The sequence below is a fragment of the Phragmites australis genome, chromosome 1 (assembly GCF_958298935.1).
Source record: "Phragmites australis chromosome 1, lpPhrAust1.1, whole genome shotgun sequence".
Taxonomy (NCBI): Eukaryota; Viridiplantae; Streptophyta; class Magnoliopsida; order Poales; family Poaceae; genus Phragmites; species Phragmites australis.
The window spans coordinates 1,190,485-1,203,858 of record NC_084921.1 but is presented as its reverse complement, the minus strand read 5'-3'; the positions used below and the strand labels follow the sequence as shown (position 1 = coordinate 1,203,858).

At 41.8% G+C, this 13,374-nt stretch overlaps 1 long non-coding RNA gene across 1 annotated transcript; it reads left to right on the top strand.

Moving 5' to 3' along the window:
• The first annotated feature begins 5,042 nt into the window (after positions 1-5,042).
• Positions 5,043-6,752, top strand: LOC133886732 (uncharacterized). The gene is made up of 3 exons (XR_009903416.1): positions 5,043-5,178; positions 5,283-5,446; positions 5,564-6,752. It is a non-coding gene; the product is annotated as an uncharacterized LOC133886732 (long non-coding RNA).
• The last annotated feature ends 6,622 nt before the right edge of the window (positions 6,753-13,374 follow it).

The window sequence follows — 13,374 nt, the reverse complement described above, 5'->3', positions numbered from 1 at the left end:
TGGCATGAGAAGTTCGATAGAACTTTAACATCTGTAGGCTTTTCAATCAATGAATCAGAGAAATGTGTGTACTATCACCATGGTGGGGGTGAGAGAGTTATATTGTGCTTGTATGTTGATGACATATTGATATTTGAGACAAATCTTTATGTGGTTAATGATATCAAGTCTTTTTTATCTCAAAGCTTTGATATGAAAGATATGGGTGAGACTGATTTAATCTTAAACATCAAGTTAATCAAAGGAGAGAATGAGATTACTCTTACATAATCTCATTATGTTGAGAAGATCTTGAGCCGCTTTGGCTACCATGACAGCAAGCCTTCTCCAACACCTTCTGATCCCAATGTGATACTTCAAAAAAATAAGAAAAGTGGCAGGGACCAACTGAGATACTCTCAGATTATTTGATCACTCATGTACTTAGCTGGTTTTACGAGACTTGACATCTCATTTGTTGTGAGCAAATTTAATCGGTTTACTTCTAACTCGGACGATGAACATTGGTGTGCACTTGAGTGAGTCATGCGCTATTTGCTTGGTACTATAAGTTATGATCTTCACAATTCTAGGTACCCATCGGTATTGGAGGGTTATAATGATTTAAACTGGATATCTGATGCTAATGAGATTTACGCCACAAATTAATATGTATTTACTCTAGATTGTGCTGCTATCTCATGGAGGTCTTGCAAACAGACCATCTTGACGATGTCAACTATAGAAGCAGAACTCACAGCATTAGACACAATCACTATTGAGGCAAAATGATTGTATAAGTTGTTGATGGACTTACTTGTGGTTGAGAAACCGGTACTGGCTATACTTATAAAATATGATAATCAGACGGTTATTATCATAGTAAACAGTTCTAAGGATAATGACAAGTTTACAAGGCACGTAAAAAGACAATTGAAATCTGTCAGGAAGTTGAGAAACTCTGGAGTGATAACCTTGGATTATATCCAAACAACTAAGAACCTGGCAAATCCTTTTACAAATAGACTATCAAGAAATGTGATAGATAATGCATCGAAGGAGATGAGTATGAGACCCGTGTGAGTTATACCATAGTGGTAACCCAACCTTTGTGATCGGAGATCCCGTGAATTAGGACCTAGAAAGAAAGCTATTGGTCTAACTGAAGGAGAGTACCTTTATTTTTTACCCACTCGAGTAAAGATGTAATACTCTTAGATATCTGTAAGGTAGGTTGGCTATTGCCTTAATGTGTTTTGTTGGCTTTAAGTAGCGAAGATACTAAGCTATAGGGCATTCTTGAAAGAACACACCTATATAAGTCTGATTGTTGGTCGCAGTCTATGAGACTTGTGTGATATCTAATAAACTCAGGAAGAGACCAAGGAGTACAACTTATATACTTCACCCGCGGGGTAGCCTATAGACAGCCAAGTATCAGTTATGAATTTAAGCGAAACTTATTCACACAAAACTTGCAATTCAAGGTATAGTTCATTATTCAAGTTGTGGATGAGTGTAACTTGAAGCTCTAGGTGGATATTCAACTTAACAGCCTCCACTAAAACGCTGGTATATAAAACAACCGAGGAGATCATGCAAATCTTTATGGGACTTTGAGATATGATGTGAGATTGTTAGAATTATAGGAGCCTATATAATTTTAATAATTTTCAATAAACCTCAAAAGCTCATATTGTGGAGAGACGGTCCTTGATAAGTTTTAGGAGGTGGGGGGTTTTCTCCCTATATATATCCAATGATCCTAACATTGTGAGAATTATATAGACTGTAAATTGAGAGAAGCCCTAAATTGGGAACACTCTTATTACGAAAGTCTATATAAGAGTTAGAGTTTTTTTTTTTTTTTGCCTCTTTCTCTCTCTGTTACGCTGTCATTGTAATCTACTCCATCGCGGCATCGGCGTGCACCGGAAAACGGGAGAGCATGTGTCTGAAACTTTTGCTCTTGAGATCCTGCACCAAAAGAGGGTGAATAAGCTTTTTGAAAAGCGCTCTGCGCAACTACTCAAGTTCTTCCCCACGACTCGTCTTCATGGTCATTTGGACGCCGCCTGTTGCCATCGTTAACAAATCCGGCGCATCGTCAGTAGGATCGATTGTGCCATCAATATAGTGTAATCCTCATCCTCATCAGTCTTTATAGCACAGGACCAGTATGTAAAAAATATGTTACTTGTATTTTATTTTCTATGATTTTAATTTTGAGTATAATAGATATAGTCATTTATAGTGATATCTTACACATGTATAGATTATGATATAATGATATGAATATATCAGCTTACCAGTTTTTCTCATGAATTATTTATAAATTAAATTAAATCTAAAAGTATCTTATTTTCCAACAGTAATTACCTAAATTGTGAGTTGATCTGCTGTGATTGGTTGCCGCTGTTCCTGGAAGTCCTGAGATCAACTTGATTCACTAGCACTGCGGCTTTGAAGTCATTTTTTTAATACTCTGGATGCTACTTTGGCCGAGATATATTTGGTGCCGTGAAAGCGAGAAAATCTGGGCCTTGTAAACGTGTGCTCATCAGTATATATGCACCGGTCTCTCAACATTATTCTGTTTCAGAGATTCAAGTTTGTGTGTCATATGATATCCGTTGCCACGCATCGGACGGCAGTAAATCCTGGTGGGGAAGCACCTTGTGCTGCGCAGGTCATGGGCTCATGGGGTTGCCCGTACGGTTGTGTCACGAACCCGATCAATCGAACGACTGAATTCAACACACTCAAGCTCTCCTGGTCAGCTCAACTCAAGGTTCAAGCACACACACACTGTCCATACATGATCCAAGTACATATACGAAGCAAAGGAACTCAGAGAGGCAGCAGGGAGACTAGGAAATAGGAAGAAGTAGACTGGGAACAGAGAAGCAGCAGGGGGATTCGGGAGTAGAAGAAGATAGCCGGGGAATGGAGAACAAGACTGAGGAGGAAGGAGTTCTTCTGTTCTATTCTTCGTTGATCCCCTCTCCTGAACAAGACTGCACATATATGCCAACTCTAGCCGAGTGGGCCACTCCGGCCTACAGCAGCCCAGTCCGTGACAGGTTGGAATCCGATGAAGCACTAGTGAAAAGTCATTCGGCACTTGCGGTGGCGTCCCTCTCTGTGCTCTGTCAGGTCATCTGCTCTCTGCTTTCTCTTTCTGTCCAGCCGTCAGACATTTTCTTTTAAACAGTGTGTCCATCCGGCCGTCTCTTTATTCCTTTCTTGCACCCGTGCAGCATGCATTCGATCGATCATCGAAGTCTGAAAGGATCGGTGGTCCGGTCGGTTCCTATGCTGCGATGAGTTGAAATCATTTCAAGCCGTCTGCTCTCCGAAGAAGAACCATGGTTGAATTCTTCTCCCGAAGATACGAACTGCTTGCTCTGAAATCCTGCTTGGAGAGAACTTTAGGAGGCGAACGCATGATGGGCATACACTTTAGGAGGTCGCGTTATTCGATCGATTGTCCGACAGTGGAAAGAGCTTTGCAGCATGAACACGGTAAACTGCAGCATTTCCAGAGCCTACCATGAAGGTTTACCGGCGCGGCCTGCTTCTCTCGAACCGAATGGCGTTCAGCATCCAGAGCGCTCTACTCGCACTGAAAGAGGGTGGTTCATTTCATGGCTGCAAAAGGCTGCCGATGCAATGCCCGTGGCGTATTTTTGTCATGGGCAGTTTGTGATGAGAAGAGAAACACGGGTGAGCAGTGTCGGTATGCTTCTTTCCAAAGTCTCTGCTTCGTTGTCGTGGTGAACTGGAAGCTCATCTTTCAGCACACATCCCAGATCAGTTATGACAGGACAACATGCATGAACTGAAGGGATGGTGATCAGAAAATACAAGCAGCACATGCTGATCACATGGTGAAACAGAAAAGAGGTAACAGAGCAACGTTTGTTGGCCATCCAAATGGAACACAATAATATTTAATATGATTCGTTCAAGCACTCACTACAGTTCCATTGGTTCTCTTAGCGTTTTAGGGATACATTATAACAAGCATTCACAGAAATGACCAAATCAAGGTGGAATACGCCAACAGCAAGAGGCAACCAAAACCTGGACAGTTCAATCTAGACAGATCCATGTTCCCAACATTCTTGTGGAAACAATTAGGTGGATAACTCATTGGGCCAATCCGAAAAGAACTCATTGGGCCTACTCGGCCAGCCGATCTCAGCACAAGCCCATTTGTTTCCAACCGAGGGTGAGACCGCAAAGTACCCACCGTGACTTCTTCTTCTCTCCTCAATATTAGCTGTAGGATCTGGATTTTTTTTCCCCAAAAGAACGGCACAAATAATATCAATATTATTAAAGAAAAAAAGATTTGATCTAATTTACTGAAAAACTTAATAGCTGCATGGTTGATTAAGGGATAATCGACGAAAAACCCAACGACGTGAACGTCCGAATAACAAAATCCAAACACTACTGCACATCGGAACAAGCAAAAAGAATCCACAGTCGGGTCATCGTTGCCCGACACAACGCACAAACGTGGCCAACAGCTTCAACTTACTGATATAGACCACCACAACAATACTGACGGATAACAAGGAGTGGTGTGAGAAATCTCTGAAATGACGTCTTCAAAGTTTCAAAAAGTGTGAGTAACCACTCGATATTCACAGTTACCAACCAATTCGCTACGGTTCGTATTCAGAAACCGATTGGTTTTCGGTTAAATTCAAATTCAAAATTCAAAAAAATAAAATTTAACGAAATCCGACCGATTTCTACCGAATTTCATCGAATTACTATCGAAAACCACGAATATCAAAAAAATCACCGGGGCTCGGTAATTGATCTTGAATCGAATTTTGAAACCTTGCTTCAAACAGGAAATGATGCCCAAGCATCACCATCGTCTATCTAAACACGGATAAGGTTTCCACGCTAGAGATCCCCCGGCAAGAAGAAGTTTCCCATCAAACGGTACTTCCCTTGATGTGTGTTTCATTTACCGTCCGTAGGATGTAGATCTAACGGTTACATCACCTGGTCGGTGTTTCATTTATGCATTATTTCCCGACCACCCCTACGGAGACTGTTCGCACGCCTCCTGACCCGGGGAAGAGGAGGAAATGGCGGCGACGGAGGCATGCGTGGAGGCAATGGCGGAGATGCGCGCATGCAGCTCCGACACCCAGGAAGTTTTGGGAGCACGAGGTAGATCGCTTCCTCTCGAACTCTGTAGAGCCGCCCACCACGAATCCATGGCCTTGAGTTTGATTTCCGCTCCGAGTTCGAAACAGTCGCTTTTGGAATTTCAGGCGTGGTCTGTGCGGATGGGGAGAGATTGGAAGGCTCCAGGCGAGAGGAGCTTTGCCACGGCGAAAGGGGATAGGATTTGCTCCATGCTGACCGCTCGGGACTGAGGAGAGGAGAAGTGGGGAAATTTCGATGTGGGTGAGTGGGAAATTTTTCAATCCCTAAGGTATCGACTGAAAAAAAAATGAGTTGGATGTGCACAGTGTCCAAAGCAAGTTGTTTTTACAGTTGCAGTTTGCTAGGTTTGGGTTGCATGAACAGAATGCTTTTGATGCTATGGCAGATGGAACAGCTGGTGAGGCCTGGGGTTAAGGCCCTTCCAAGTTTCAAATTCCCATGGTTGGAGACTTGGAGTTGAAACTTAGAAAGCAGTAACTCTGTTGCTCTGATGGATGGATTTAGCGTATGATATGGTGGTCACGGTGCAACTAGATTGTTTGGAGGTTTGCATTTCTCCTGTTTGTTAGGTCTCGAGATCACTCGGGATTCTATCCCTGGATGTACTGAGAAAGGAGGAGGTTTGATAGTAGCCAATAGTTACTTAAGGATTAGCATTCCTACTGTTGTGTGAGGTCAATGTGCTGGACAAAAGAACAAATGTTAATGCAAAGATGGATAAAACTAACAAGCATCTAGCATGTAAGATTTAGTTTTTGCAACTAGTTGGATCCTTGGATGCTTTTCATGTATGGAATTCCCTAAGAAAGAAATCTGAATTTTAAGTGCTCAACCGCATTATTCTCCACAGTTCTTTTATCTCTTTTCATTGATTAAGTAACTTCCTTGAAATAAAATTCGAGTTATGCATTTGAATGGAATCAAGATACATTTGTATTTATGTAACGGCAGAACTTCTCTTCTTCACTTGCTCACCTGCCATTCAGTCCTGGGTAGTATGCTAGTAAAACCAATACATTATCCTGAGATGGTTAACCGAGTTAAGTGCTGAGCGTTGTATTTATTGCTCAAGAGTAATGCTACTTCTCAATTGTTTTATTATATATGAGTCCACTTGTACATAGATTTTTTTGTAATAGGGGAGCAACAGTTTTGAGATGAATCGGTTATGATAGGGCGTGCTAGCATTTGTTTTTGCATTTGGATCAGATAATCCTGGTAGTATCCAGGCCAGAAACACTGTTCAGATTTCTTCTGCCGAAGTGAGTTTCTCAACTCATGAAATCAGGATTGTGAACTGTTGACGGTTCTTGATGAAACAATAAGAATAATGCTATGTATATGTAGGAAGTTGCGGGAACAGTGAAGCTTGAAAAAAAGAGAACTCCTGTAGCACTAATTGGTAATTGCATGTGGATGCTATCGTGGAAAAATGCTCTCAGATATATGTCCTTATTGGTGAAAACAAATGTTCCTTTTAAAAGAACAGGGCAACTCTTGTACTTTCCAAGAAGCTGCCGGCCGCCGCTTGAAAACTCAGATTCCGGCCCAAGGGTTTTCGTCGGGTAGGCAGTGTGGGCTCGAGCGGCTGGGCTGAATGAGTGTATGTTTGGTAGAATTTTAGTTTTAAATTTTTTTGAGTTGGTTATCTTAGTTTTAGAAATTTTTTAAATGAAGCGGTGGATAGATTGAGGGTCTTTGATCAAATCATTTTATTCTTATTTTTGACTAAAGCAGAAGTTTAAATCACTTTATTTTGTTCTATAAGTTTCAAATTTTATATAGATTTCGAAGCTAAAGCTTTATCAAACAGGGACATCATAGTTGGAACCAACCAATATACTGACAACCTTGTACTTACCTAGTTCTCTCACCAATCCAAATCCTGTCAAGTAGCTGTTGCTTTCATACCAGGAAGCGAGGAAGAACTAGGGATATTAATCGACTTTTGCATTGCAGGGTTCAACAACTGGTAGCCTAGACTGTGACCAAGAACGATAAGGCCCCGTGACGAGGTAACTGTCAGGTGTCCCTCCATCCTTCCTTTTCACTGAAACGCTCAATGCTGATAGAGCTACTGTCAATGCCATACGAAATATCAAACCAATATACTGACAACCTTGTACTTTCCAAGTTCTCTCACCAATCCAGATCCTGTCAAGTAGCTGTTGCCTTCATACCAGGAAGCGAGGAAGAACTAGGGATATTAATCGACTTTTGCATTGCAGGGTTCAACAACTGGTAGCCTAGACTGTGACCAAGAACGATGAGGCCCCGTGACGAGGTAACTGTCAAGTGTCCCTCCATCCTTCCTTTTCACTGAAACGCTCAATGCTGATAGAGCTACTGTCAATGCCGTACGAAATATCGTGATAATCACTGAAGGAGATAAATGCTTGCCTGAGAGTGTTTTTTGTGTAACTCAATGAAAAGGCTACTCGAGGTGACAGAAAACCAACAACCGCACACACACTGAAACCGCACTAGTGATTTGACAGCCAGCCGAACCAATATTTCCTTGGTCATCACATCCTTAGGGATATCCCAACCTCTTGATGTTTCCATTGTGTATGCTTGATATCCTCCCTGCTATATATGACAAAGAAAAAAACGATGCAAGTATTAAAACGCAGAGCCTGTTTGTTTTTCTTCACATACTAAGGGCGTATCCAGTAGGATCGGCAAAAGGGTGGCGCATCATTGTGCCGTGCGTTTGCTTCATTCTCCCGTTCGTATCTGGCTCTAGTAGGATCGGTTTCGCCTCTACAGTGATACAGATGAGAGTTGATGAGGAGAGAGTGGTGGTATTTTTGCGGATAGAACAAATGGCATCTATCATTGTTTACAGAGTATACCTATAATCCAAGGGAAGAAGTAGAGTAATAGAAGGTAAAAAAATAGAGTAGCTGTTGGAGACGAAAAAATAGATAATGCTGTAATAGTGTTAAAGGATGTGGTAATAGTATTATGGGGATAAAATTTTAGAGTATCTGTTGTACATGACCTAATAAGTAAGAGCGCAATCCTACACAGTACACACAATCTGCCAACCTACCAGTTTCTTGAAACTTGTTTTTCTACTGGCATGGTTGCTACAACCATGTCCAATTCGAATCAACTTAGGTGGCCCTCAAGCTCTGGATCATAACCATAGTACCAATTCGATCAGACTGTCAATTACCATGATTCCTGTTACGAAATATGGTTTTGATACCTAAAGAAATCAGTTTACTGAATTTATCCCTTAAAAATGATCTAGACCAACACCCAGTATCTGCTTATAGTTGCTCCCATACTACTGTTAGAAGTAACCTTAGACTACTGATTTCTATCTTGAGTTAGCTACCCAAAAAAGGTAAATTCTCAGCCCTGCTCCTGGGCCTCTACGCTAACATCAACATTCTGCTCATAATTTTGCTTGCTGCTGTGATAACTACTCGTAACCTCCTGTGAGCAAGTGAATTAGTGAAAGAGTAACAGCTAGGCACAGGGTGCTACAAAGCCTTGTACTATTTTCAGGGCTTGGAACAAGCATGCTAAACCTAAAACAAATAGCCACTATGATCCTAGCCTGCAGGTTCAGAGTATCACAGCAGTAGCACATTATCAGCAATTTAATTACAGGTTACAATTAGGTGAATGTTATATTACTATATTGGAATGACTCTTCAGCAAGACACTTAAACAAACACACTGAAGATTCAGAGATAGAACATAAAACTTAAAAGGGGCCATGGGGATAAAGTTAGCGAAAATTGTGAAAAAGATTACAACAGTCAATAGAAGCCTACTAAAAACTCCAAGTTAACATAGCTAAATGTTACAAACATATTATGGTTTATGGTTAATATACCGAAAGAGAGCAAACCTTTTCAATGTCACCTAGGCTTTTAAGGCTAGATGCGAGTGGCCCAACATACTCTGAAAGATTGCTAAGTTTGTTTGATTTGAAAGAATGAACCCCTGGACAGATGCTTTTGTACCATCCTACCACCAACCGCCTCCACAACTAAGAGCAGTGATGATGTCTATCTCCAAAATTTTGCTATTGAAATCCTGGTTGATAAGTAAGCTGTTAGTCAATACGATAACGGTTATATGCATGCCATGCCTGCGGTTATCCAAGCATTATGAACACAACTGATTTATCAATACTACCCAAGCAACTACTGAGAGTAAATTAGCATGCAGTTATGATAAAATGATAACCAGTTCACAAATCTTTTAAAGTACACCAAGGATGGTAGACTCATTATAGACCGAAATACAATGGCACGTGAGACTATATTTATATGAAACAAATATTCCTGAGACCTCGGGTTGATGCACACCTTGACTTATGTTTTTCTTAAATCACAACTGTGGCACTACAAAAAGAAATACCAAGAAAAGTCAAACAGCATGCTAATTCAGTGTCCACTATATGCATTCATCAACTGACCAGACACGTTGGAATTTTCAACCAGAAACTGTTGAAGAATATTATGCCATAAAATGAGCATATACCTTATTCCACATATACAAATACTATACCAAATATTCGAGCTATTTATACACATGAATAAGCAACTGAGAGAATTAAAACTAACAGTAGCAAACATGTCTAACAGGTGTATCATCTATAGCCGAATACCAAAATAAAGCATATGAGTATGATCTCCAGTATTTAATGACAGCATAAAAATGAAAGAGGATTTATTGCTCTCAGATTTGTGTAACAATTGGCCCCAAGACTTAGATGTCTTGCTCGCTAATTGTTCTTTTCTCTTTATCAGAGATTGGGCTATTAATGAGATCTCAACTAGCACAAAGAACTTGGACTGCTAAATAGTTTATGTTCTGGACATTGACTGAAAATGAATTCTTTAACATAATTCATCTAGCCATAACAGAACCAACTAAGCCATACAAAATATGAGATCAACTGAAGTATGTTATGGCTAAAACATTTCAGAATAGAGCTGCATAGAGCACCTTCAAAGGAACTGACAGTGCTACAAGCAAAATCAGCAACACATGCGCATTAGGTTGCAGCCAACATACAACCACATGTGCACATAAGCCTGCAACTGCTATTCTTTTCAAAGCAATAATAGAATTATGTCCAAAAATTGTGCCGAACCTAAAACAGGAACAACAGCTCCCTGTCCAGATCACAAGTCTATAGCTATTGTACTCATCTAATAGCCCAATCTAAAAATACAGAATCATCACAGAGCATAGCCGTCCAGAGGGAGTGGGAGAAAACTCACAGCGAAAATTTGACCGAAATCAAAATGAAGAATGGCTAGGCACGGCTAGCAAGCCGCTGACCCAGAAAACCTATCACCCTCCGTTGCCGGCGGTGAGAGGAGATCGAAGATACAAAGCCCTCCACCGTACTGCCACCGCAATACGGGCGAGCCTCGACGCTGCAACTCCGGCCACCAACAGCCCTTTCTCTAGAGTAGAACACCAGAGACAGCACGAGAGAGACCTCGGGCTCTAGTTCCCGATGCAACACAGAGAGAGATCACAGGGGAGAGGGAATTAGCCAAAGCTCATGCCTTCACACACAGAGAGGGAGAGGGGAAGAAATAGGGGCCTTATCCTCATCGTAGAGAACCGGCGCAAGCTTCCCAGCGAGATTCTCACGGCCATCCAACAAATCGACGGCCTCCAGTACTACTGCAGCCAGCCAAGCCGCCCGGAGAATCGGTCGGAGGCTGTTGCCGCCACCAGCACCCGAAGCATCAAACGCCACAGCCAAGGAAAAAAATCTCCCCTTTCTCAACCCTAGAAGCCAAATTTATATGGTGCCCATCTTGGGCCTGGACCAAAACAGATCAAATGCCCAGTTCTGGCAGCCCATAAATCGACCCAAAGCATAAACATTGAAATTTCCATAAATTACAACAGAAACTTCTCAAGCGACTATAGTTTCCTTGGTGTCTAGTATGTAGTATTTTTCTCAGTAGTCAACACTACTAGTGGATAGCCAGATGGCGATTGAGAATATGTGTAGCTTAGGAGGTCAATATTGGCAATACATGTCAATATAGTTTACTATCCTCGCGGCTGCTGCTTTCAATAGCCATATAAGAGAGGCATGGTAACAACTAACAACAGATCTAGACAGCACAAAAGTATTTGAGACTGAAACAACTCGAAATAAAGAACTTGGTACCCCTCCCATTCTCCTAACGGCATTGCACAACTTCGAGCTCTCCCGTGCCATTCCTCTAGAAAATCGAACAAAACCGACCAAGTTATTGCCCTAGAAGCAGCAGCCCAACCAAATTTAAGCATCCCACATGAAATTCCTAACACCACAAGTTTAGGGATGGCAATGGTTCCGTTCCCTGTCCCCGTATTGGAAATAATGTGTGGTATACACATTTATCCAGTAAATTCCAAGGTTGTTGGAGGCTTGCACGAAGGCATGCATGTATACATGAAAGCAAGCAACCTTTATCTCTCGTTCAAATCTTCTGAAAGGATATCTCTAGCTGACCGTGTTTTCTGTTGAAAATGTGGGCCTGCCGTTCGGCGGCAACGTTCCTCGTGGAGACGATCTGTGAATTGAGCAACGGAGAACCGAGTCGTTGGAGGCACGTTCGGTTCCAAGCCCTTTAAAGGAGGGAGACGTCACCAATATTGTCACATTACAAAACGCTAATTATGAGACTAAATATGTACAATCATTATGGCAATATGTTTTATATGATTAGTTATTATTTTGAATATTTTGGGAGTGAAAATTGTATAATAAGAGATAGGAAGATTCTAAATACCTTGGAGTAAAGAAAAAAAATAAGAAAAAAAGGAGGAAATTGGAATAAAATTCAGCAAAAACTTTTCTCACGGTCTGATCAGGGTCAACCGCGATCTGACCTTCAGGTGGACAGCCACATGGGCTTCCCACGATCTGACCACCAGCGTACAAAGACTCCCTTAAGTGATTGATTGCCTTTCTCACTCCTTCTCTCTCATTTGCCTCTCTCCCTCTCCCTCTCATTCACTCTCTCACTCCAACAAACCCTAGAGAGAGAGAGCTCAAAATCGACGTGTTGACGGCCGGAAATCGGAGGTAGGGACTCCCACGAGCTTCCTGAAGGACTTCCCTGAGCTTCTTTCCACTTTCCTCCCCACCGAAGGGGTTTCCTCGTCGTTTCTTCCTCCGCGAGTTCATTCACTCTTCGGGAGTTCAATCGGTGGATCAAAGCTTCTCTAGAGGATTTCGATCCAATACAAAGTTCCTCTACGTCGATGTAAACATCTCCCTACTGTTTTCACATTGTTTCCTAAACCTAGGCGATCGTCGTTTCGATTTTCACCGCGAAACCTTGGTGAATATTATGTCTAGATCTCATTTTTTAGGTTTTACGTGTTTGGACCGTGCATGTCGTTTGAACAATCATAGAATACGTTCCCTTAGTCATATGGAGTATTTTGGTGCCCTTCGTCGTTGAAGGTTTTGCCGGAGTCCTCATCAACGACTCCGCGAAGGTGCTGCTGGTAGGTTCTAACAGTTTGACCGAACGCCATTAGGTTGGTTTAAAATATCTGAATTTAGAAGTCAGACCACCGTTAAGGCTTACCTAACCGTTGGTCGACAGTCTAACCGCCACTATGCCTTTGGTTTGACCGCCAGGGCCCTAAACTCTCTGCACGCTCATGATCTGACCACCACTTGCACGTCGATCTGACCGCCACTTGCACATCGATCTGATTGTCAGGCATTCAAGGTTATGAGTACTTATGTTACCTTGTTCGGGGTTTCAAACTTCGGAACCCTAATCATTTGGTGGACTTTTGCAAATATTTTTGAAACACAGCGCTCTTGTATTATCAAAGCATGCATCACTTGATTCTTGATTTGTTTATGACATACACCGCTTGCATCGTTTTAGCATCGCCCGTCGGTGCCATAGTATGTTGGGTTTCCGTACAACCATATATTTAGATAATGTATGAATGAGCCGAGTATCATACGTCGTGCTAACGCTTGTCGTGCGTCTCTATGATGCGTAAGAAAAATATAGGAAAAGCAAGGTGGAGGGGAACCAGAGATGTCCGGGACACGCTTACAGTAACCTCGGTGCTATATGAGCATGTGCAATTATGTAGTTTTGGGTATGAGAAAGTTTATCTTATGAGTCCAGAGGATAGACCCAGGTCATATGGGTAAAGTTGTACCCTCTACAGAGTGTAAGA